The 23,395-nt window shown below is 38.7% G+C and overlaps 2 protein-coding genes across 2 annotated transcripts in view; one reads left to right on the forward strand and one right to left on the reverse strand.

The window, feature by feature from the left end:
* The window catches only part of LOC135701835 (zinc finger SWIM domain-containing protein 7-like), a 96,600-nt gene that overhangs the window by 46,071 nt on the left and 27,134 nt on the right, over positions 1–23,395 (forward strand). The gene's annotated exons all lie outside the window — the stretch shown is intronic.
* LOC135701830 (3'-5' ssDNA/RNA exonuclease TatD) overlaps positions 1–23,395 on the reverse strand; it is a 48,712-nt gene that overhangs the window by 16,698 nt on the left and 8,619 nt on the right. The window lies entirely within an intron of this gene.

The following is a 23,395-nucleotide window of genomic DNA, read 5'->3' on the forward strand; positions in this document are numbered from 1 at the left end:
AATGTCGTCGTATTTCTCTAACAATTCCATCGTTGTGAACATTGTTAATCATTGAATAACTGAGTAATTACAAAGTAATTCTTTAAATTCTTCAAGTAATCGTAGTAATTTCGGTAATCGAGAGTAATAAAAGTAATAAAGTAATTAAATTAATTGAAAAGTAATCAGAGTAATTTTCGGTAATCTGACTGGCACTGACCGGTAATTAACTCAGGTAGAAACCCCTCGGTTTTTAGTATCCCATAAAATTTGCTCTTATGGTTCCCATCATGTCCAATCCACTTCTAGAGAACACGCAAAAACATCTATCATATCTTTCAAATCTTTAGTTCAGCTTGTGATTTGTTTTACTTTCTCATTGTTTAGAAAGGGAAATTTACTCGAACTTTTTTTAGCCGTTCACTGTCGCATCGAATCATCCGTTACTAATTTAATCGCAATTAACACAAACTTGCACTGACCATCACGTAACTAAGTGAGGCCAAACCAGTACCGGTCTGTACCAAAAACCAACGACCCGTTGTACAATACGTTAGTGCACCGAGAGAGCAACAGAGACGCAGTCAAAACACAGTGCTCCGGAAAAAATACCACTGGCATCCAAGAGCAAGATCGAATCAACAAAACCATTTGAAATTTGAACCGAATTGCTGCTGCGCGCGCCCCGGTCGTAACGCTCAATTATGTTTGATTTTCCTTGCTGCCGTTGCTGTGTGGAGCGAAAATATCCATTATTGCCAAAAAAAAAAACTTTCGCTTCTGCTGCGACCAGAGCCAGCCGATAATTGGTGAAAGTACGGTGTGGTTTATTCCGGGCGTCTATGTCATTATCAAAAATTCGCCGCAGTCCGGATGATTTTGCTATCATCTGCATCTGCTTCTTGCCGTAACCGCACATGCACTATGGCACTGACTGATTGAGATCTGACGCTCGAGAAGAGGAAAAGATAAATGTGTTGCTCAGGTTGGCCTTTTTTCCTTGATTTAGGTATCAGATCATTAGATTTAAGGAAAAGCTTACCGCCCTGAAAAAAAATTACGTTTGGATTTGTTTTAAAAGATATGAAAAGTCTAAAAACATCTTTTTTTCTTGATTTGTTTTCCGTCGATTTTGTTTTCCGTGCTGAACACCAGGGAGGCAGCTCCCACACCTGGACCCTACCTATCGACCCATCAACTCATGAACCGGGGACCTACGGCTTTATTTCCCGTGATTAAAGATGTTATACCTCAGAACATCCCGGCGGCGCCGACTGGCATTGAACCCAGGCCTACTGGGGTAAGAGGTAATCACGCATACCACTACACCACCGGCGCCGCTTAAATTTTTTTTTCTATGTCACCATGAGCATGACTATGAGCACAGAGAACAGACGTTCAAGTTCGGTCAGAAACTTGTGTAAAATAAGTGGAAACGTCGCCTTTACGTGGTGTTAGCATCTCCTGATTTTCTCTATAAATTTTCCACTTTCGACCAATTTGGCGCTAGTATCGATAAATTTTCTGTTGAAAATTGCCACTTGGCGCTACTAGCGCTTGGTGTCTAGTGTAATTTGTGCAACGCCAGCGCCATCATGTTGTCAAAGAGGGTTTTTAAGTGGGGAAGTCGTCGTTAGTGGCGCTTAAGTCGAATAGGAATCGTTACACAAGTTTTTAGAGAAATTTTGTTCGAGCCTCCATGTCTGTTATCTGTGCTATGAGCATGATTGACCGCTCACGATTGCTCTTCTGTTATTACCAGATCAGCTGTAATTACACAAAGAACCAATAGACGATGCTTGGGACTAGAAATCATCCTCAATGTGTAAAAACTGGTGCCCCGGTTGCGCCCGAACACAGGTCAAGAAAGGAATGGGTAGGAATATGTTGACGTGACACTTGCTTTGATGAAGGCCGAGAACACCTCTGCACTTCCACGAGGAATCACTGGGATGTTGGATAAGAGGGTTGGGTTTGCAGCCGGGTTCGTTTTGATAAACGATAAGCTGAATTGATGTCCGAACGATCATATAACGCGAACGAGCTTGGGATTGAACCCACGGTTTTCTGCTCAGTAAGCAAAAACGTTTGCCACTAGGCAAACGAACTCCTTTGAATCATCGAGTTGCTGTTATTAACAAATAAAACGATTGACAAATCTTGAATATGGATGGGTTTGAGATTAGACTCACGATGTTCTGCTCAGTAAGCAAAAATGGTCGCTCTAAGGCCACCGAGCCCTTCATATCACATTATACCGCTATTCGAGTTGTTATAATCATTCAAACCCGGCACCGACGACGACGATAAGTTTCGCAAAATACACAATAAACAAGCGATTTGACCATAATTCTCTTTAATATGAAAATTCCTGGGATCGTGTTTTTCTGCTCAGTAAGCAAGCAACTGCAAGCGACGATTTTTTCAAACACAAAAACTAAAAGCACTTAGGCCTTCATTACACACTTAAATTTTTTCGCCGAGATTCCAACAGCCGAGTAATTCTGCAATTTATTTTACTGAGATTCAGTAAAACAATTGCCGAGACTCAGTTAACAAATAACATTTTGCTGAGATATCAGCTTACAAACAGATATTTTGCATAGATATCGACTAAAGTAAATGCCGAGGTAATCGGTAGTAGGAGATTTTACCGAGCTAGATTATTTAAGTGTGTAAGTTCCACTTTCACGTGACGTTATTTTCGATTTGAAATACACAATATAAAAATACATAACTGGAGCGGTCACTACCCGTGTCTTTCCGCTACTAATAAGGCACACAAAATAACAAGGTCCAAAATGCCTCCCTTTGGTTACTAGGGCCCGGTGAATAATCCTACAAACTTAGTTTTTTTTTCTACCGAGCTCGGCTGTGCAAATCTCGGCAATTTTTTTTTACTGAGATCTCAGCACATTTCATTTGTTTGCCGAGACTCAGTAATCAAATGTCACTTTTGCTGAGATCTCAGTGAAACTTATTTTTGTAAGTGTGTACGAATGCAAAAATACTTGCGACTGTGATGCTAACAGTTTCACAGCTCATTGACTGGGTATTAGTTTATGTTAGCTGATTTTTTCAGTAAAAATATCGTTTGCTGTTCCAGCAATCCATTTTACTGATAGTGAAAATTTAAATTTGGTGTGTAAAAGCATGTTTATCCTTTTCGAGAAACTTATCAATCTCGCGCGCTGTTTAAGCTCCTCCGGGCTAACCCTTAGCAGGGTCGTGAACAAAAAAGCTTTCAGAGCCGGTTGAAAATGCTATCTAACATGAAGCTTTAGTGTGATTATTTATTAGCTAGAGAATGGTCTTAGAAGAGGGTAGGTAGATAGTTCCGTTAGAGTACGGCATTATGAAAATTGAATAGAAGTTGAAAATGAGCGAAGGGCAATTAATGCGACAGGCATGGCCCTTCGCTCATTTTCAACTTCTATTCCATTTTCATACTGTCGTACTCTAACGGACCTATCTACATACCCTCTTCTAAGACCATTCTCTAGTTAATAAATTATCACACTAAAGCTTCATGTTAGATAGTATTTCCAACCGACTCTGAAAATCGCAAACTTCGCGTATGAAGTAACATAAAAACACTTTGAATGGAAGAAAGCTTTGATAAGACGCCTTTATCGGCTCCTAAGCGCCTTCAGTTATTTGCTGTCGCCATTCTTAAAATCATCACCTACAGCAGCAGATCTGCATCATCATATAAAAAATAAAACACTGCTACTAGTGCCTCTGCTTCGGCCACCAACTTGGGCCCTACTGGGAATTCACCTCTCACTATTAGTGAGATTAATCTTAATCACTCAGCGGCGATGGTGCTTCGAGCAAATCGAAACAAAACAAAGTTAATCAAAAAACCGCAAAAATCGACCTCTCGGATTTGTTTAAACTCATCTCTTTTTGCCAGTGTTGGCGGGGGGAATACCCCTCACCATCCCTCTCCAACTGGGTAGTTTGGTAAAGAGAGGTGATCAACTCGATTCGTACCTTCCTCAAATTGGCCTTGCTCGCTTTCTACTCTCTAGATTTATACAATTTTCACACTACCGTACTCTAACGGAACTATCAACTCTATATTTTCATCTCCTCATCTATTGTATAAAATGACCACTTGAAGTCTGTCATTTGAAACTTAGCATCTTCAACTATGTAAATTTAAACGTTATTTTCACTGTGTTTTCCCATCACAATACTTCGCTGAATGTATTTACACGATTCCATAGTCTTTCAGCTTTAATGTGATTACATATTTACGATTGAGCCATCCTGTTATGCCATATTTTTCTTTAAATGAAGTATCCGCACTACAAAATGCGGCTAATTTCGAGTTGCCGATAATAGAACAGCTGATTAACACGCAGTTCAAATGGAAAGGTTGCCAAAGAAAAAGAGGCTGCCGACAATAGTCACACTCACCAGAGAAGTTAGGAGCGTTATAAAAACGCTTTCGAACAGTTCTGTCGATTGGAACGAGGATTGGAATGGATAGAGAAGTAAACAGCAGATCAATGTAAACAAACAAACACGTCATATGTATGCGTGACGCTGAGAAAATGCTAATTAAAGCGCGGACGCTGCTTAGATTGACGAGAGTACGTAAATTCCCCTACTTAGATTGGGAAAACTATGCAGAACAACCTGGTCAAAGAGCGCAAGTCAAGCGAGTTACGGTTTCATTACATTATGTAGTCAGTAAATCCTTGTCTTAAATTCCAGTCAGTAAGTGGATTGAAGCAATCCATATCGCACTTATGATCAGCCTATCTAGTGGAGTAGAGAATAAACAGAAAACGGGTATGTTATTGCTGCTTGACCGAAACCAACACGATCGTTTGATTATTCATGCGTGGCTCCGCTGTTAGTTTGCATTCATTGGCTTCAAATTGAATATATATTTGTTTTGTGAATTTGAAAATAGCAGATGTGGTGGATACTATACATAGTATAGTTTGTATACATGAACAATATATTAATGTTAATCGTTAGATATAAAATCAGGAATGTGTTACTTGTTTGGGGTTAGTTACTTGCTTATACACTGGAGTCTCTTTTTACGCGGATTTTGGAATTAATGCGTTTTTTACGCGGATTCCGGAATTTACGCGGATTCTGAAATTTAGGCGTTTTTTTACGTGAATTTCGGAATTTGTGCGGGTTTTAATCGTTGTATCTACGATGAGATAGACTATCAAGACTATCTATTAGTTCACGATGCATCAACAATAAATCCTTTTCAAGCCTGGTACGCAGCTGAAAAGTAATGACGTTTTTACGTGCTACGGGATAGGACACGGAATGCTAAAGAAATTACTTTCCTTTAGCATTTCTTGACCCAGTACGCAGTTCAAAAGAAATCGGTAAAGGAAAGATCGATTACATTAGTATCGTGATCGACATGAAGGTGGCGCATTCTGAATGCAATTTCATTTTCCTTGCGGAATAATGGTCTGACCAATTATTCCGTTTGGTAATTTTAACGTTTGTTGTAAAAATGATGTTTTGGATGCATTTTAACAACATAAAAATTGATAATTGTTGATTTTAAAATTAGACGACACCTACCTATGATCTCAAAATTTAGCAAAAGACACCTCCCTATAGCTGTCAAATTTACTTTTGGGAATATTCCTCAAAAATTACTTTTCCGTTTTCTTTTCAGCTGCGTACCAGGCTTCAAATGTGAATGAAGATTCTTCTCCATGTACTGTTAGAAGCTCAAACCCGTTTTCGGTTCCGGGGGTAATTGAACCTATTAATTAACTCCAAGACGCTGACAAATAATAGCCAATCATCAATTTGGTTACCGAAATCGATGACCATAACATCCTCCTTCATGAATCCGTCGCACAGTGTTCATAACACGCTGACGAAAAAGCGAAATATTCCTAGCTACCCAATTGATAATGGTAATGATAAAATAGAGGATCTGCCAAATAGGAAGAAAACAGCACGGCACCTCAATTTGGCTGATTACGTGAGAATTGGTTGCGCCGCGACGCGTCGGGTGGGAAATGCATACATATAAAGCCGATGGATGATAGGAGGAAGTGATAATGGATTTAATGGATAAAGGCATGGTAAAAATGTTTGCGATTAAGAGCGTGCCAGAAAAATGATACCCAGCAATGGGAAATGAATGAAGGAACGCGATTCATCGTGCAAAGCCTTCGGTGGGCCACCGCATTGCCTGCCGTGTTTGGCGTGGATGGATGTTGCACGGGTTTATTGAATGATGGTTGGAATAAGTGGTTAGCAAGTAATGTTTTGGTTTTGAGAATATGAAATGGGTGTTTTTTGGCACTTTCTTGTAAGTTCGACAAAAAAAAATCATTATACTAATTTCAAAAATTATATTGTATTCGATATCATATTCATATAGAAGATCCCCACATAGCTTTTCAAGTCGTGTTTGAATTATTGCAAATTACCGAGCCTGTCCTTCCAACTGAATGCGAGATTTTTTTAGGTTAAATATTATATTATTATAGGGAAAATGTACCAGTTCTGGAACTAGCGATCCTCAAATTAGCCAAACGGCCTAAAACCAGGAATTTTTCATATAAATCAAAGTTTAATACACATGAGTTCAGTCTCCACGCTGTTCTGTTGGCCTACGTTGAAAAATAGTGGAATCTTATTTTGACGTAGGACTACGTCTGTGATTTCTATATGGGGTACAAATTTGTGAAAACCGAAAATGCAACATGTAACAAAATTATGAAAGATTTTAAACGTTAATAACTTCGCTGCCCCTGGACCGATTTCATTAATATTTTCACCAATTGATCAGATATATTTCTACGCATCTGCTAAATTTAAGGCTTTATCATTTTTCAATATGTCATTGTTGAAAATTGCTTTGATAATTAAAATTATCACCGATTGCCTGCGAAGAGCGATTTTCCTAACACAGATTTCAAAGTTGAATTCGATCCGGTCTCACCAAACGGTGTTTATTCAATCACCGCGTGGTGAGTGGTGGTGTTCTCCAGTACACAACGAAAGGCTGCCCGCAAGCAGCTAGTTACCAAGGTGGATTCAGGTTAAATCACCGTGTGTGGTGGTGTCCAGTCGTCAGCATCAGCTACAGCAGCAGCAGTGCTTTCAGCGCGTGGTGTTGAAAATTGTTCTCCAGTACACAACGAAAGACTGTCTGTAAGTAGCAAGCTGCAGCCCTCTTGAGCATCCATAGAAGGAGGAAGAAGCCGCACTGATCGGAATCAGTAGCTCATCGTTAGTTGCTTTGGGCCATCTATGTTAAGCGCGTCATAGGGTTGATGCATATATTATGTCACGCTCTAAGGGGGGAAGGGGGGTCTAAGATTTTGTGACAAGCTATGTATTAGGTATAGGAAAAACTTCACGATAGGGGGGAGGGGGCTGATTTTTTGCTCGATTTAGCGTGACATTATTAATGCATGGGCCCAGTATAAACAGAGAGAACCCTGCTCAAATTCCTATTTCTATACTAAACACAAGCTCCTGCTGCAGTTAATAAAAAAGATTTATTGTATAAGACCACGTAGTCCTACGTCACCATTGCGTACAACCCCATAGGGCTGTCCCTTGTAGTTTTTAACATGAGTTAGGCCTTACATTACGCGATTTAAAACTGACCTTAGTGTAATCAGTTTCCAAGTACCTTGTCCCTTTAGAAAAGGATCCTTTCCAATTTATACCAATATAAAATTGATGCACTAAGTCAAGTTAAAAATGACTTATACGAGTTTTGCTGCCTTCTTCCTCCACGCGCTGCTTTTGCGCACTTATTGAGTCGGGGAATTTACGTATTGTCGTCAATCTAAGCAGCGTCCGCATTTCTATCAGCAATTTCTCAGCATCACGCACACATATGACGGGTTTGTTTGTTTACATTTATCTGCTGCTTACTATTCTATCCATTCCAATCGACAGAATTGTCCAAAACGGTTTGAAGACGTTTTTACAACGCTTCAAACTTCTCTGGTGAGTGCGATTATTGTCGGCAGCCTATTTTTCTTCGGCAACCTTTCCATTTGAACTGCTTGTTAACCAGCTGTTCTATTATCGGCAACTCGAAATCAGCCGTATTTTGTAGTGTGTATATTTAATTTGAAGAAAAAGCTGGTAGGGTAGAGAACTACTTCGGCCTAATCGCCCATTTTGGGCCTATCGAGCAGAAAACATCAAATAAATCCATGATTTCAGAGCTAGCAAGTCAATTATGGGAGCGAAGTCAATGAGAACGCGTTATATGAAGTTTTGCACCCATAATTTACAAAAAAAAGAAGCGCTCCGACCGAATCAATTTTAATCTTCATCCGATAGGCCGAAGTGAATTCATTGGCGTTTCAATGCGTTAGGCCGAGTTTAGAATCCGTAGGCCGAGTTTGGCATCAAAAATCAGTGTTAGACTTTTGACAATATCTCAACGATTGGTTTCTCTTTATCAAATCTTACCGTAAGTGCAGAAAGGTAAATAAATTTGGAAGCCGTCAGTAATAATAACATTCCGTTCGGTGATAAGCTGCGCTACATTAAGAAAGACTAAGTGTGGATTGTGCTTAATAGGCCGGAAATGGGGTAGTTAACCCTATAACACGTTTGCTGAGTTGTAAAAATGAAATCAGATTGAAGCTGAAAGACTAAGGCGTTGTTTAAATACATTCAGCGAAGTGTTTTGGTGAGAAAGTATAGCGAAATTAACGTTCAAATTTTGATTGACGATGTACCCTTACCAAACGAAATTTTTCAATAAGGCTGTCCACGAGACAATTGCGATCAGCTGACTTTTTTGTTTACCAAGAACTGTTGACAGATCACAGTAGAACTGGCAATTTATTCTCATATTAATTTCTACTTTGTTTGTTTACATTCAGCACCATCAACACCAGATCACTCACACATTCTAGATTTCTAGCTGTCGGTTCCACTCTTGGAACACCTTATTGCCAGCAATGATTATCGCCACTACAACAAGCTTCTTTACAAGAGGTATGTAATTCGTTCTCAACATAATCTGCAAAGCCACCCCAAGGGATTTTAGTCGTTTGTGAATATGAAGAGGAAGAAAACTGGGCTGCTGTCAAAAATGTTTCTCAGCAATGACGTAGCATTGACACCTGAGGACAAATCTAGATAGAGCTGGAATTAGGGCGTAACAGCTTTTGTAAACAATGACTTCTCTCGATGATTTCTAGAAAGCCAAGACTCACTCACTCAAAGCAATGTCACCATCGGGTAGGGGAAGACATCCCTTCCCGTTGGTTATGTTGGTTTGCGTGGGCGTGCCTTGAGTTTCGAGAAATCATCGTGAGAAGTCATTGTTTACAAAAGCTGTTACGCCCTAATTCCAGATCTGTCAAGAAATGCAACCTATTTGCTAGGCATTTCTTAAGGTGATACGATACGTCACGCTTTTTTTGCTTTTTTTTCTAGTTTCTATGTGTCAGTGAAATGATTATCATTGATGCTGTAGGGGTGTGAGTGTGCATCATGCACTGTCGCAACTACCGTAAACATAGCTGCTAGAGTTCGTTATTAAAAGGTCGAATGTGTAACAGTTAATAAAACAAATAGAAAGTTACTGTAAATTTCAACCTTAATCATCTTTTAAAGATTATCTATTTATCATCCAATATTGACACCATTACTACATTTCTATTCAAGTTGCCAAAATCAACGATCTACCACCTCCCAAGTACATCCCTTTCTATACAGAAAAATATCATACGTCTAGCCACCAAGGCCAACCAAGTCAAGTAATCATAGTAGTTGATTAATTCAAAGCCACACTTGGTTACACACGACCGGTCCAAAAATGATTCCAGCACTCAAACCTTCAGGTAGATGGTAAGAAAAAAGTACCAAAAGTAAGTTATTTTCACACATCTCGCCACTTTATTGCAGGAAGCCAAAAGTAGGTAAAGTTCCCTAGTAACACGCTTGTCACAAATCAATTGTAGAAACTTATATACGACTTATTTCAGTCATAAACAAGTTGCTGTAACTTATTGTGATGAAAGTGTGCTACTCGGGTTAGTCAAAGTAGTTTTCATATACTTGTATTCAAATCGTAACTTTTTTAACGATGTAAATGATATTATTTAAGTAAATATGATCTTTAAAAGTGAATTAACTTGAAAGTTCTTGAAGAAGCACGTGTACAATTGCAATAGTGTGGTTCTGAGAAGTGAAAGCTAGTGAAAACAGTTAATTAAATTACATGCCCAGAGCAGAACAAAAACGACTGATCGTACCTTTTAATGCAAATATTGCGAATGCGTGAATGAATTGGCAATATTTTGGTGGGAAGGTGTACAAATATGTATCCAGATCTTATTCATACAATTTTGGTCCATTTTTTAAGGTATGTAATTAGTAATTTACTATTTTGTAGGAAGATCTCTTTCGTACGCATACCAAAACACGATTATTTAATGATTGTGGGGACAGCCATTGTTGCGTGACGTGCCGTATCACCTTAAGCGTCTTCTCGAATGACTCCCCAACGTAAGCAGAAATTGAGCCGTTTTGCCGTAGATGTACAAATGGTTCTCTCTGTGATGAGTAAAACCAAATCATCATTTTCACCAGGTCCGAGCGTTATTCCATCTGGTGTCCTAAAAAAATGTTCCGATATCTTAGCTGCTTCGTTGTCCTTGCACTATGGAAACACTCTATGGCTCCACTATGTTCCCTGTTTTCAAGAAAGGAGAAAAACGCAATGTGGAAAACTACCGTGGGATTTCCTCGCTCGGGGTTTAATCTAAGGTGTTTGAATCGCTGACAAATGAGAGATTGTTTGCTTCCTGCAAGCATTACATAAGTACATGTCAACATGGTTTCTTTCTTTCGCTCAGTGGAAACGAATCTCGTCAGCTTCACGTCATTTTGTATGGAAAATATATGCAAGAAACTGCCATCTACACTGATCTTAAAGCTGCGGTTGATAGAGTTGTGCACGACGTTCTGCTAGCAAAGCTTGAAAAAATTGGATGTTCTGCTTCCTTCTGCAGCTGGCTTAGATCCTACCTCGTGCATCGTGAAATTACTGTATGCATTGGAAACTACTCATCGTACTGTTTCTCAAACAGATCAGGAGTTCCACTGGGTAGCACTTTGGGACCACTGCTCTTCTCTTTATTTGTGAACGATGTAACGTTTATTCTACTACGTTTTTTGCCGATGACTTGAAGATTTACCTAGTAGTTCAAGGCTATGCTGACTGTTTAGAACTACAAACCCTTCTTGAAATCTTTAATGATTGGGGTAAGCGTAATTTTATGGTCCTGTGCGTCTCAAATTGCTGCGTAATTAGTTTCCGTCGAACTAGGACCGTTTTGTTTGATTATAACGTTGCTGGGACTGCAGTTCAACGTGTCGATCACATTAAAGACCTTGGTGTAATGTTGGATGAAAAGCTCACATACACTCGCCACTTCTCAACCACGAACGACAAAGCAAATCGTCAGCTTGGATTCATGTTCAAGATCTCTAAGGAATTCCGTGATCCTCTGGGTTAAAGCCCTTTACTGTTCATTGGTAAGCTCACTACTGGAATTCGCGTGTGTTGTCTGGAATCCCTACCAAGCAGTATGGAATGCACGATTCGAAGCTGTTCAACGCAAATTCGTCAGATACGCACTGCGCTATCTTCTTTGGAGTTACCCGCAGAATTTACCACAGAATGCTGACCGCTGTCGTTTACTGGGTTTGGATACTCTTGCTGAGCGACGAAACGTATCGCAGGTCGTCTTCGTTGTTAAATTCTCGCTCGCAGAATATGATGTTTCTGAGTTCCTGGTCAAATATGTATGCTCCTGCTCGAAAACTCATTCCAAGAGCCTTGGTGCAAACAGTTCCTTTGTCGCCATGGTTCATCAATTCAACGAAGTATCTGACACATTTGACTTTGACATCAATGCCTCCAGATTTCGTCATCGTTTGCTGTCGGCCAATTTTTAATTTTTATTGAGTGACTACATTTAGATTTAGCGGCGCCGGTGGTGTAGTGGTAAGCGTGATTACTCTAAGTAACACTAAGACTAGTAGGTCCCGAAGAAACGTGCTCAGCTTTTTGGCTCAGCTCTGGTACTATATTCGGTCCCAAGCTAATCGATGCACCCCTCGAAACATAGGAAAATCCACGAACCCCTCATTTTATCTGTCAAACTTTCATAGCGAATCAAAACAAACATTGTGTGATAGTTACTAGAATTTTGACTAGAATGGGGTTTATTTTTTAACTTTCCTACATTCGGTTTTATTACTCATTACTTATTACCCAGTGCAGCCTAGTGACCTTCGGAATATTTATTTAATTTAGCAAAATTTCAAAATTGTGAAACTTACACAAAAATTCAAATTTTAGACTTCAAATGAATATTAAAACTATGTAATTTTGACAATTTTTTGCTATCGTGGAGCTGAATAAACAGTCAATATTTTTCTGTGGAGTGCTCTCCCTGGTCTTCTGCATTCTGCATATAACATAAAATGTCGTAAGTACCTTTGTTACTAGCGACAACTATTGCTGAAATGAGCAGTTCCTCACCAAATGACAAATCGATCAGACATGACCTTCTCCAACTAGCATGACTCTTTGTATGATTGTTTGTTATGGGAAATCATTTACATTTCAATCTGTATTGATCAATTAATTTTATCAACTTTCTCTTTCGTTAATAACTCGTTTCTCAAATTCCAGAGGGGATCCCTCCCCATTAGCTACGCCAATGCCAAATGCAATCTTCCAATGTTGATTGGCAGGATTTTCGTAATTTTCTTAAGTAAGGAAGTCAATTTCACAGGCTCCAGCTTCCATATTTGTTGGCCTACGATGACAGCAGAGTAATTTCAACAATATCGTGTCAATAAAATATGCAATGAAACAGTAGTGGTATGCGCTATTCTGCAGCACAAACTACGAAGAATGCAATCATTATGATACTAATTTGTGGGTATTCCTTGACTGTGGACGGATCAACAAAGAACAACAAAACAAACAAAAAAACGGAAATGACCTATTACAGCTGCACCAGAGAAAACATTCTCCTTTCGTTTTCTTTTGTCAGAGAACTTAATACTGAAGCAGTAATAAACGCTCGTTCTTTTATTATAACTACTTCCAAGTGTTGTACTCGGTAGCCGGCAGCTTCGCATCGTTGATCAAGCTGGCATTCTCTGCTGGCTGCCCGAAGCGACGCGCTTATGCATTCCTTTGGTCGAATGTCACGATCTTGATTGCGTTTAATTTAGCGAATTCTCAAGCTTCTTCTCGCCACCTCATTCGCTTTAGGTTTTCTAATTCGAAACAACGAAAGCAAACGCAAAAGTAGTTCACTAATTTATGAGAACTTATTTACAACGGGTCTAAAATTAGAACAGACCGCGTAGTTTGCTCTATTCGATTTCGCACCAGCTTATTGCCACTGAATTTTGCGCAGACACGCGGATATACCACAAACAGCGTGACATCCAACAACAATAACATTATGTTAACGCAAATGCTGCAATTTTCTGCACATTACCCACCAACAGAAAGTGAATTTCCATGCGTTACTGAGTCAAACCCCCGAAAATGGAAAGAAATTACAATGGAAAACGCCGCACACGAGCCAGAGATAACGTCCGCATATCGTGGAGAGCAACAACATGTGGCTGCGGCACGTCTGTGTGCGCGCGTAACTTTTACGCGTCGATGATTGGACGTGTTTAATTTTAGAAATGCGATCATATGCTCGATTGGGGGGCATATCGCCAGGAAGGAAAACAAATTAACAGCGAAAATGAAAATTCACGAAAAACAAGGCAAACGTACCTATATCTTGAGACGAACTTCATCTGCATATGTTTAGCGTTAGAGAAAACGTTGAATAATCAAAGTAAGCCGCTACGCTCTCGATTGCCCATCGCATTATGGTCAGACGTATAGGGATTGTAGGCAGCTTTGAGGCAAATAGAAAATTACTTGCACAGACTAATGCTAACATTGAAAAAAAAATGGTATCATTGTAAGGTAACAGACATGTTGTTTACACATTAGCAGGCTTATTTATAGATATTAACAGGTTATTGGCCTATAGCTTATCAGGCTGTTTTCATGATTTAATGCTTAATTTCTACTCTGCTGATGTATACACAAAAGAGTAAAAATTTGAATCAAACAAGAGAATTTATGAAAGGGTTAGTTGGTGAGGTATTAATCACCCTAATATTTCTGATCAACCAGTTGTTCAGAAAGAATTAATAGTAAATGCAGCACTTATTTATTTAAAGTCACTTTAATACATTGAATTGTCAAACAATTACTTCAACCGTCGATTTATCTAACATAACATAGCATAACTAACATTTCTCGCATAAGCTTACGCAGGATGGCACCTACTTGAAAAATCTTGGTAAACCTGGAATTATCAAGTAATTCCAAAGGCCTGGAGAAATCCTTGAAATATCATGGAATATCACTGTCATGAATATCAATCAGGGAATTTTAAAAATCAAGTTTAATCTGTTTCTATTTTTTTTTATTTTGCTCATTGATTCTTGGTTTACACCCGTGATCATATTTTTTCTCTCGATTTTTTCCGCTATATGCATTTCTGCTCTTTCTACGAAACACAATTATGTAAACTTTTGGATGGTCAAATTGTTCGATGTTCAAAATTTTTTTTATCAATTTCTATGTCCAATTTATCACTACCCAAAATTCGCTCCAATGACTCCATCCAGATTCAAATTTAATCTCAACTTTTTTTTAAGCGATCAATAGATTTAGAAAAAGTGAGGTTGTAAAAAGAGTGTGAGGTGAGGATTTACATTAAAGTTTATGTATGGTGAAGCGTAAATAAAATTGCAACCGGTAGCAGCTGGAACTCTAATAAAATATTGACACAATATCAAAACAATATCAATTACGAAAGTTAGAAATTGGGTTGTTTGCTCACAAGAGCACACAAGGGTGATTATTTTCCATTTAATTGCACGTAGTATTTTGCAGGGTGACTACTGAATTTAAGGAGTTAAATTCCCGTTTTCTGACCTTTCTTACTTAATCACAATTTGAGCTACTTCCCAGGGGGTATCCGAAACATCGTGTTGGCCAATGTGGTCTTGGGTTCTTAATGTGACAAGCAATAAGATTGGATGGCATTGATCTTGTTTTTGAATTCTGATGTAATCTGATGGGTTGTAGTTTAGGTTCCCGGAATATGTCGTGATGTGACCTATGGCACTAGGTATGTATGTTGTAAACATTGTTGAGCACTCAAGTGACGACGTCACTCTACCATAACATTCCATACTACGACCAGTGAGATTTACGTCACTTCCAACAGCTGTTTCGTGTAAAAAGATAAACATTGCAATGAAATACGAACACCATTAAACATTTGCACATGCACTAACACCAATAAGCCTGTTGGGTCAACCCGGGTCGGCCCTTATACAAAGGACATTGATTGGGTTTGAGTAAGTCAGAAACTGATCAACTCCCTGGGGGTACGCGGAACATGTCCGGATGTGACCAATATGGCTCTGGGCACTCGGTATGACCATCAATAACTTGTTGTTGTTCTTATGTGATTTTAGTTGTCGCACGTTTTAGGTAACCTCCACTCTCGGAACCCCGCTTGCTGCGTGCTAGCGTTCCGCCTCCCGGTTAAAAGGTCCTTATCAAATGTTGTCGCCGTCGTGTTTGTGCGTTGAGGTTGTGTTTCAGAAATGCAATCGAAGTGTGCCGTGGCCGCTTTTACACTGTACCAAAACATCATCCTCTGTTCGAATGAAACCGAAACATCCAAATCGCTTATTCGAATGATACCTGCTATCGGATGACGGTTGTTTTGTAATCAGATAATGCTCCTCTCGAATACAAGATGAACATTGATACGGGAAGCAAACGGACATCAGTTAAAATACGTAATGCTCTCTGTTGAATGAGTGTCACCCCAAATTGAAAGGCATATGGTATTGGTTCAGCCCCATAACGCAAATCATCCAAAACGATGATGTAAATAATTCCATCGAACGTCATTTACTGATCTGAGCTGATAAGCGAGGTGAAAACTAGAAATACTCAGAGGGGGAGATGGGCGGAGAGAATGTGTTGAGCCAAATGAACAGTCAAAATCTGAGCCAATCGAACATTCCCATTAGTATTCTTCCGAGGATTTCTTATTCTTACTAGGTTAAATTTTAGAGTATTGCAATCGAACAGAAATTCAATTAGCTTCATGTTTCGTGTGCTTGTCAAATTCAACTAGTTTTTGGAATTAAAAACAATCTTCTTACTGTATCGATTAATTGATCTTAGTTGGTTAATTAATGGCACCAAGAAATGTGCAAAATATTGCGACGCAATCAATTATTATATTTCACGTAAATCGAATCAAAAATAAAAGTCATGTGAAATGCTAGCTACTAGCAAGGGTTGCAAGATAATCCCTGCTGCCAAATTGTGTTTTTTTTATTTTCTCCGCCCATCTCTCCCTCTGAGTATTTCTAGTGGAAACATAATCATCGCTATCAGAGGTGCTACGAACATTGGTAAAGCGTGGAAACCGAAGATTGTCTATTTCATGGTGGAGGAAGTTTCCTCTACCAACAAACGATTTTTGTATCCATGCTGGAATGACTGTTCATGGCTGTTCAATATGGAAATGCATACAATCAAATTATAAGTATACTTTAAAGCATTTGCTAGTCATTTTATTCTTAGATTGTTTTCCTCTAAGTGCTGTATGTTTTACAGCCAATTTTCCAATAAATATCATCCTTTATTTACATGACAGTCATATGGATACTCATCAGCTGATGACGAATTCAACCATAAAGTTGAGTAGAATTAGAGGTTACCACACTAGATCAAGTCTAACAACGAGGATAGTCCACAGTCTACCGACATTTATCTTGCTACAGTGAGTGGTAGTTCCGTCATCATCCACCCTCGTAACCCATATTCATCGGAACATGTTCCGGCTATATCTCCAAAACCAGTTGACCGATTCCACAAATATTCATTACCGTTCGTACATAGTACCGTTTATTTGGTGGTTATTGTGTCCAATTCGACTCAATGGTTGCCGAGAAACACGTATTCACCGGAACCGAGTGACCGATTCCAAAACTATTAAATAGCCTCCTATGGGACCATGATGCCTTTTATTTGGCAGTTGTTGCGTCCAATTCAGTTGAGTGGTGACTGTATTTGTGAGCCGCGAAACATGACTTAATTTAAGTACACTCATTACAGACACTTTCGCATCTCGCCGTGTTCCATAATTTGGATCATTTTTTGAAGTCCAAAATTTGTGTTTTGAAATTGTATTTAAACTAATACAAATTATTCGAAGGGCACTAGGCTGAGTTGACAGGTTGAGCTTAGATATTCTTGTAGAGAACAATGAGATCTACGAACATTTGAATAATCGTTCTTAAAATATTTGTTAAGATTGCATTACAAAATCATCAAGATTTTAAGACTAGGCTAGTTTTTCACATTCTTGAACTTTGCGAGATTATTGACTTCAATTATTGCGTATTTTAAAAGATCTCAGATTAAAAAAGCATGGCTCTTGAACTTGGACAACACATCAAGATTCTGGCATTATGAAGTATTGGCTCAACAAAATATTTAAGCTGAAGAAGCATATTTTTGCTTCAATAAGCTTTTAGTCCGCTTCCAATGAGAATTATGATAAGAATGTATAATGAGTGTTCAAGATAATTGTGAAGGAATTCCAGGGATAATTTGGAAGGAATTATGAGGGAGAATTCCAATGGAATTTGACTAGCCATTTCAGATAATTTTGAAAAGTATCTCATGAAAATTGTAAGGAGAAGTACAGGCAGTTCTGTAGAGACTATTATGGGAATTATGAGTTGAAATCTAGGTTGAAATCCAGGGATCTCTAAAGCAAACAGGATGGAATTTCAAGGAGCATTCCAAGGGAATTCAGAGCCTCCTTCCTTTTTTCCTTGGTTTGTTTTTCGTACTGAGTACGGAACCGACATCAGGGAGGCAGCTCCCACACCTGCACCCATCAACTCATGGACCGGGGACCAACGGCTTCACTTCCCTTCCGAAGTAAGACGTGATCAGAGATGATATGCCTCAGAACATCCCGGTTGCGCTGACTGGGATTGAACCCAGGACTTTTGGGGTGAGAGGCAGTTCCCTTTCTTCTAAGACAATTACCCAAGGGCCTGACAGGCCACCATCGTTTCGTAGGCAGCATAAAAACGTGAACACATATCAATCAACAAGGGCCCGCGGCTATGCTCGTTATGATTAATTGTTATTCTTCGGTGCACGAAACAATAATATATACATTATTTGACCAATCTCAGGTTATTAGGCAGTGGTAGGTTTCCTTTCTTTATTCATTTTGTTTGCAATATTCAGATGTCATGATAACCTGGGATTTTTCAAATAATGTAAATATTTTCGTCCCGTGCATCATAGAATTAGTAGAAGTAGGGGTACCACCTATTTGTAATTAACCGGCAAACTTGTCATCATGACTACACTACTGGAACTACGCCAAATAATCACGGACTGAAAATCTCTCAAATGTTGAATAATCAATCAATCAAAAGGAATTTATGACGAAAGCTGCCAGGAAATATAGCTCAAAAAATGCTTAGCAAAATTATATGCTAGTTTAAACATAAATCCTAATAAAATTCATTAGAATTTTGAGGGAATTTTTTAAATTTCAAATAGCATTTCAATAGATTTCCGAGGAATATTTCGAGCGGTGTCTCGCTACACTTATTAAGAATTCGAAGATGCATAAAAAGTGAATTTCAAAAGTTTACTGGAAGGAATTCCTAAAGTGTTCTGCGCAGAATTCCGGGACTGTTGTGGTGGAAAATTTCTAGAGAACACCGAACAGATTCATAAGATTATTGAGGGGAAAGTTAAAGTAATTTTGAAGACTTTTGGAATGATCCCAAGCAAATCCTTGACAAATTTTTTAGGAACTCATCTCAGGAAATAATTAAGTAAGTTCAAACATTGACCATTTTTCAAGAGTCCATGCACAGAAACTCAAGATCAACTAACAAAAAGTGTTTTTATTCTGAAACTTTGATATGAAACAAACTTCAAGATTCAGGCCTTTGAAAAATGTTCAAGATTATGGGGATTAGAAATTTCAGAAAAGTGTAACAGCGAGGTATGTGAGATCTCAATCTTGGAAAAATCAATGCATTCAATATCCCAGAAATGAAGACATTTTCAAAAACTTGAGACATAAAAAGTTTGAAAAAATATATTCAAAACTCAAGACTACAAACTTCAAGACTCTGGGACATTTTTATTCTTTTTTTCAGATCTCAAACTTTATTTTTGGTTTTCTACTGTAATTAAGGTTTCCTACTATGGAAAAGTAAAAAATCCTCGCTTGATGAAATATTCAAGATTTCAAGAGAAAGATTCGATGTATCGGACTTTGGATATTATCGAGGGGGACGACTCTATCTACGATGCAGGAAATATTGTGTTTTGCTGAGGCTAGCTGCGCGTACGCTGAGTAGATAGAAAGAAGATTTATCACGATTTTGAAGATTTCCTGCAAAAAGATGATGCGCGATGCAAGTAGATGCGAGAAATGATAGAACATTTTTTGAAGATTTATTCACTAGTGTGAGATTTATTGAGCATCTAAAATTGAGATTTAGATGTCTCGCCCCCCTCGGATATTATGACAATTGCTACCCTATGTTCCTGGAATAGGTTCCGGATGCCCTGGAGGAAGTGACATAAAAAACTAGTCATTAGTGGCCATGCCAATTGAGCAGAGTTACGTGGCCACCCTATGTTCCCGGATGTTCCGGAGGAGGTGGCCAATCTCCCATTCGGGCTTCTGAAACCTGTTCCAGGGACATTGGGTGGAAATTGTCACTCTGCTCAATTGGATGATTGAACAAATTTCTGAAAATGTTCAAATACCGCATGGGCCGGCGCCGGTGTTGTAGTGACTACTTTCTCACCCCAATCGGTCCTGGTTCAATCCCAGCCGAGGTCGGTGGGATTTTTCTGAGGCATAAAAATCTCTGGTCACGTCTTCCTTCGGAAGGGAAGTAAAGCCGTTGGTCCCGACCACGTCCCCCCACCTATATTAGAGACTTGGGTGATCATTGTCACTCTGTTGAATTGATATGGCCTCTCCTGACATGTCCATGAACTTCTGAAAATTTGAATATACCGCATGACTATCTTTTGTAGAAATCGGAATTTGGCCACCTCCTTTGGGACTTTCGGAACCTGTATCAGGGACATGGGGTGGCCACTGTCACTCTACTCATTTGGTATGGTCACTAAAGACATGTTCATACAATTCTGAAAATTTTGATATGCCATATTTGGTGACCATTGTCACTATTTTCATTTGACAGGGTGTCAAATGAATTGTCTATGCTTATCTGAATATTTTTATATGGCTCATGACTAGTTTTAGTTAAATTTAATGATTGGCCACTTCCTCCGGGACTTCCGGAACCTGTTCCTGGGACAATGGATGGTTGATTCTGAAATTTGTAAACACAATATTTCAGTTCTTTTCTAAACCTACAACTTTGCTGAAGATTGTTTGGTTCTATCTTATTGTTTGAGCATGCATGGGTATCCGGGTACCCCATCGCACTATGGGAAGGTCCCATACAAATAGGTGGCCAAAAATATGTCGGTCTTTAAAACTATTTTTTTGTTACCATTGATGTGTGCCATAGCATTTTATATAGCCAAAAGTTGAAACGTTGAACTGATGATTATCATGATGTACCCTCATATCAAAAATGAGCGCTAGAGTGCATAATCGACTTACTTGTAGTCCATCCGGTATTTGATGAATGAAAAATCACAATCACTGTTGCTAATGTGTACTCATAATAAGGATCTTTTACATCACGCTAATTTTAGTAAAATCTGTCCACTACGAAACAAAGTTAAAAATTGGGTGTTTTACTAAAGCTTCTCAATAACACAGGCTCTGCCAATCAAGTATAAAAATATAACGATTAATCATTAAATAGTAGTTGATCAACCAAGAAATTATTGCAAAAATCCATCAATTCACAGTGTTTAAAAAAAGTTTTTCATTCAGTAGCACGTGCAATATTTTGATACACTTTACCATAAAAGCTCGGAATGCAGACGCTTAGTTCACAAATCCGAACACTTTTAAAAGTTGGTAATCACTGCCTGCTATGCTCAAAATAGCACGAAAATATTATCATGGTCTTATAGCATACTTCAGGATCTGCACAGGAATTACTATGGCGACGATTTTGGTGTGTTTCAACTCCAATGAAACCGAGATTAACAAACCGTCCGGTATTCGGTGCATTATGGTATATTAAAGCTGATTCTGTGATAATGGAACACTGACAGGTAAATGCGGTGAATATTTTAACTAATCATGTATTGTCGGTATCATTTGATACTTTTCCTCCGTGTATCATCTCATGATCCCCATATAATCCATGTTATCACTATTTCTAGCAAGTATGTTAGGAGATAACCGCCAACAATGCTCTCTATAAAGCAATTATCCACCTTCCGCGCTGGTATGCTTGGTGTGCTGCAGACGAATGCCACAAGCAAGATCACTTACTGAACCCATTTTTCCGATTGTGACTCACTATACACACTCACACCAGTTTCCGAGTGCTTGCTTCCATATTCGCTGCATTGTATTAACGTTATCATTTTACGCTTCAACAAACGTAGAAAACTGATATTTACCCACTCCCGCGAACATGGAGCCGTACAGACGAAGTTGGTTGGTATGCTTACCGATCGACTTGAGTGCGAGAGAAAGAGAGCATCTTGCAAAAATAGGGCTCACCTTATGGGAAATGGTTGTCGGTTGCTCAAATACTATACCCAGACACCTTTTTCCTCGCTTGATCAACTAACCGGATTGGCAACATGTAATACACAGAGCCCCAACCCCCAGGACGATGCTCTGACTGAGCATGATCAAGTCTTTGGATCAGTGCATTATGAGTTTATGAAAATCCTCCTCAAAGAAAACAAGCTATCAAATTTCTCGTAGTGAACTGAGACAAGCACTGCGATGTGCCTGGAGATGTAAATGAAGTGATTACCTTCTTGATCAAGGTAGAAACTTCATGCGTGGTTGCATTTTACAACATTTACAATGGATGTTGCCGATGGTTTTAGATTAGTGCGATGTCATGCTTCTTTGTACAAAATGTATGTTATGTAACGTTGTTGTATTATTGCTAATCTGGGTGAGTAATGAACGTTTTAGCACTGGTAACTAAACCGTCAATATAATTAGAGCAGGGAATGAATCTTCTTCTGCTTGGCTATTATGACCTAACTGAAAGTTTAATTCTGCTGTTTACTGCGTGTGTGATATTCAAGAGCTATTATACAGCTGTTAACCCGTTTGAACTTCAAAAAATCGTCATGTCCTTAATTTCTGAGATATTGTTATGACGTTTTCAGCGCAAATGGAGAATTTCGTCTAACTTCATAGAGAAATATCGGAATGGTTGTTTTATCCGTGTGGTCAAACTTATTCCGATGAGTTTCTGGATTAGGTCGGGTTAATTACTCGTATACGTACTAAAGCTTAAGTAATTTTGATCAAATGTCCATACCGAGGCCATTTTCAAAGAACTCTGAGGGTGCATTACTGGCGTACTGATCATTAACTATATATCGTTAAAAACTCTGGAGCAATAACCAAAAAATAATGAAAATTACATGCAAGCCCCTTCATTAGCTAACGTGACCAACTTGGCTTCGGGTTAGAGATTCATTTGGTGCACCATTTTATTGCAGACAAAGGTACAATGAGCTATTATTATTTATCAGCCTTCAGTGAAAGGCAATGGTAGTGTGAGATTTTTTGAGCATCTAGAATTGAGATTTAGATGTGTCGCCCCCCTCGGATAAAATTGATAAATAGCAGATTTTTAGCGATGGGCCCAACCTTAGATCCATAGGCCAACATAAGAGCCATTTCCCCGATTTGATGTTTTCTGCTCGATAGGAGGAAAATAGGCGATTAGGCTGAAGTAAATTTTTACCCTATTGAAATTTCTGAATATCATGAAAATCCTTTCACCCAAGAAAATCGAACTGAACTGCTTATTTTCAAGCACTTTGGATCATAACTTGTTGGGGTTGGCAGATTGCAACAAATGCTACTTAACATTTGGTAGTAGCCTAATAGCTGTACTTCATGCCAACGCATATTTTGTTATGTTTTTCAATCTGATGTCAAAAATTATGCTTAAAAATGTCTCAAAAAATATGACACATATATTACAGATTTAGTTGATATTTGTGAGCTGCTCAGCGGATAGCTTATACTTCTAGCTGAATTTTATATTTTGTTCTAGATCGCTAAGTGGTTTGGAATGTGTGCTAGGTTGGTTCAAAAAT

Source organism: Ochlerotatus camptorhynchus, unplaced genomic scaffold, assembly GCF_037179485.1.
Source record: "Ochlerotatus camptorhynchus isolate MF236.1 unplaced genomic scaffold, CSIRO-AGI_Acam_v1.1 ptg000177l, whole genome shotgun sequence".
NCBI lineage: Eukaryota > Metazoa > Arthropoda > Insecta > Diptera > Culicidae > Ochlerotatus > Ochlerotatus camptorhynchus.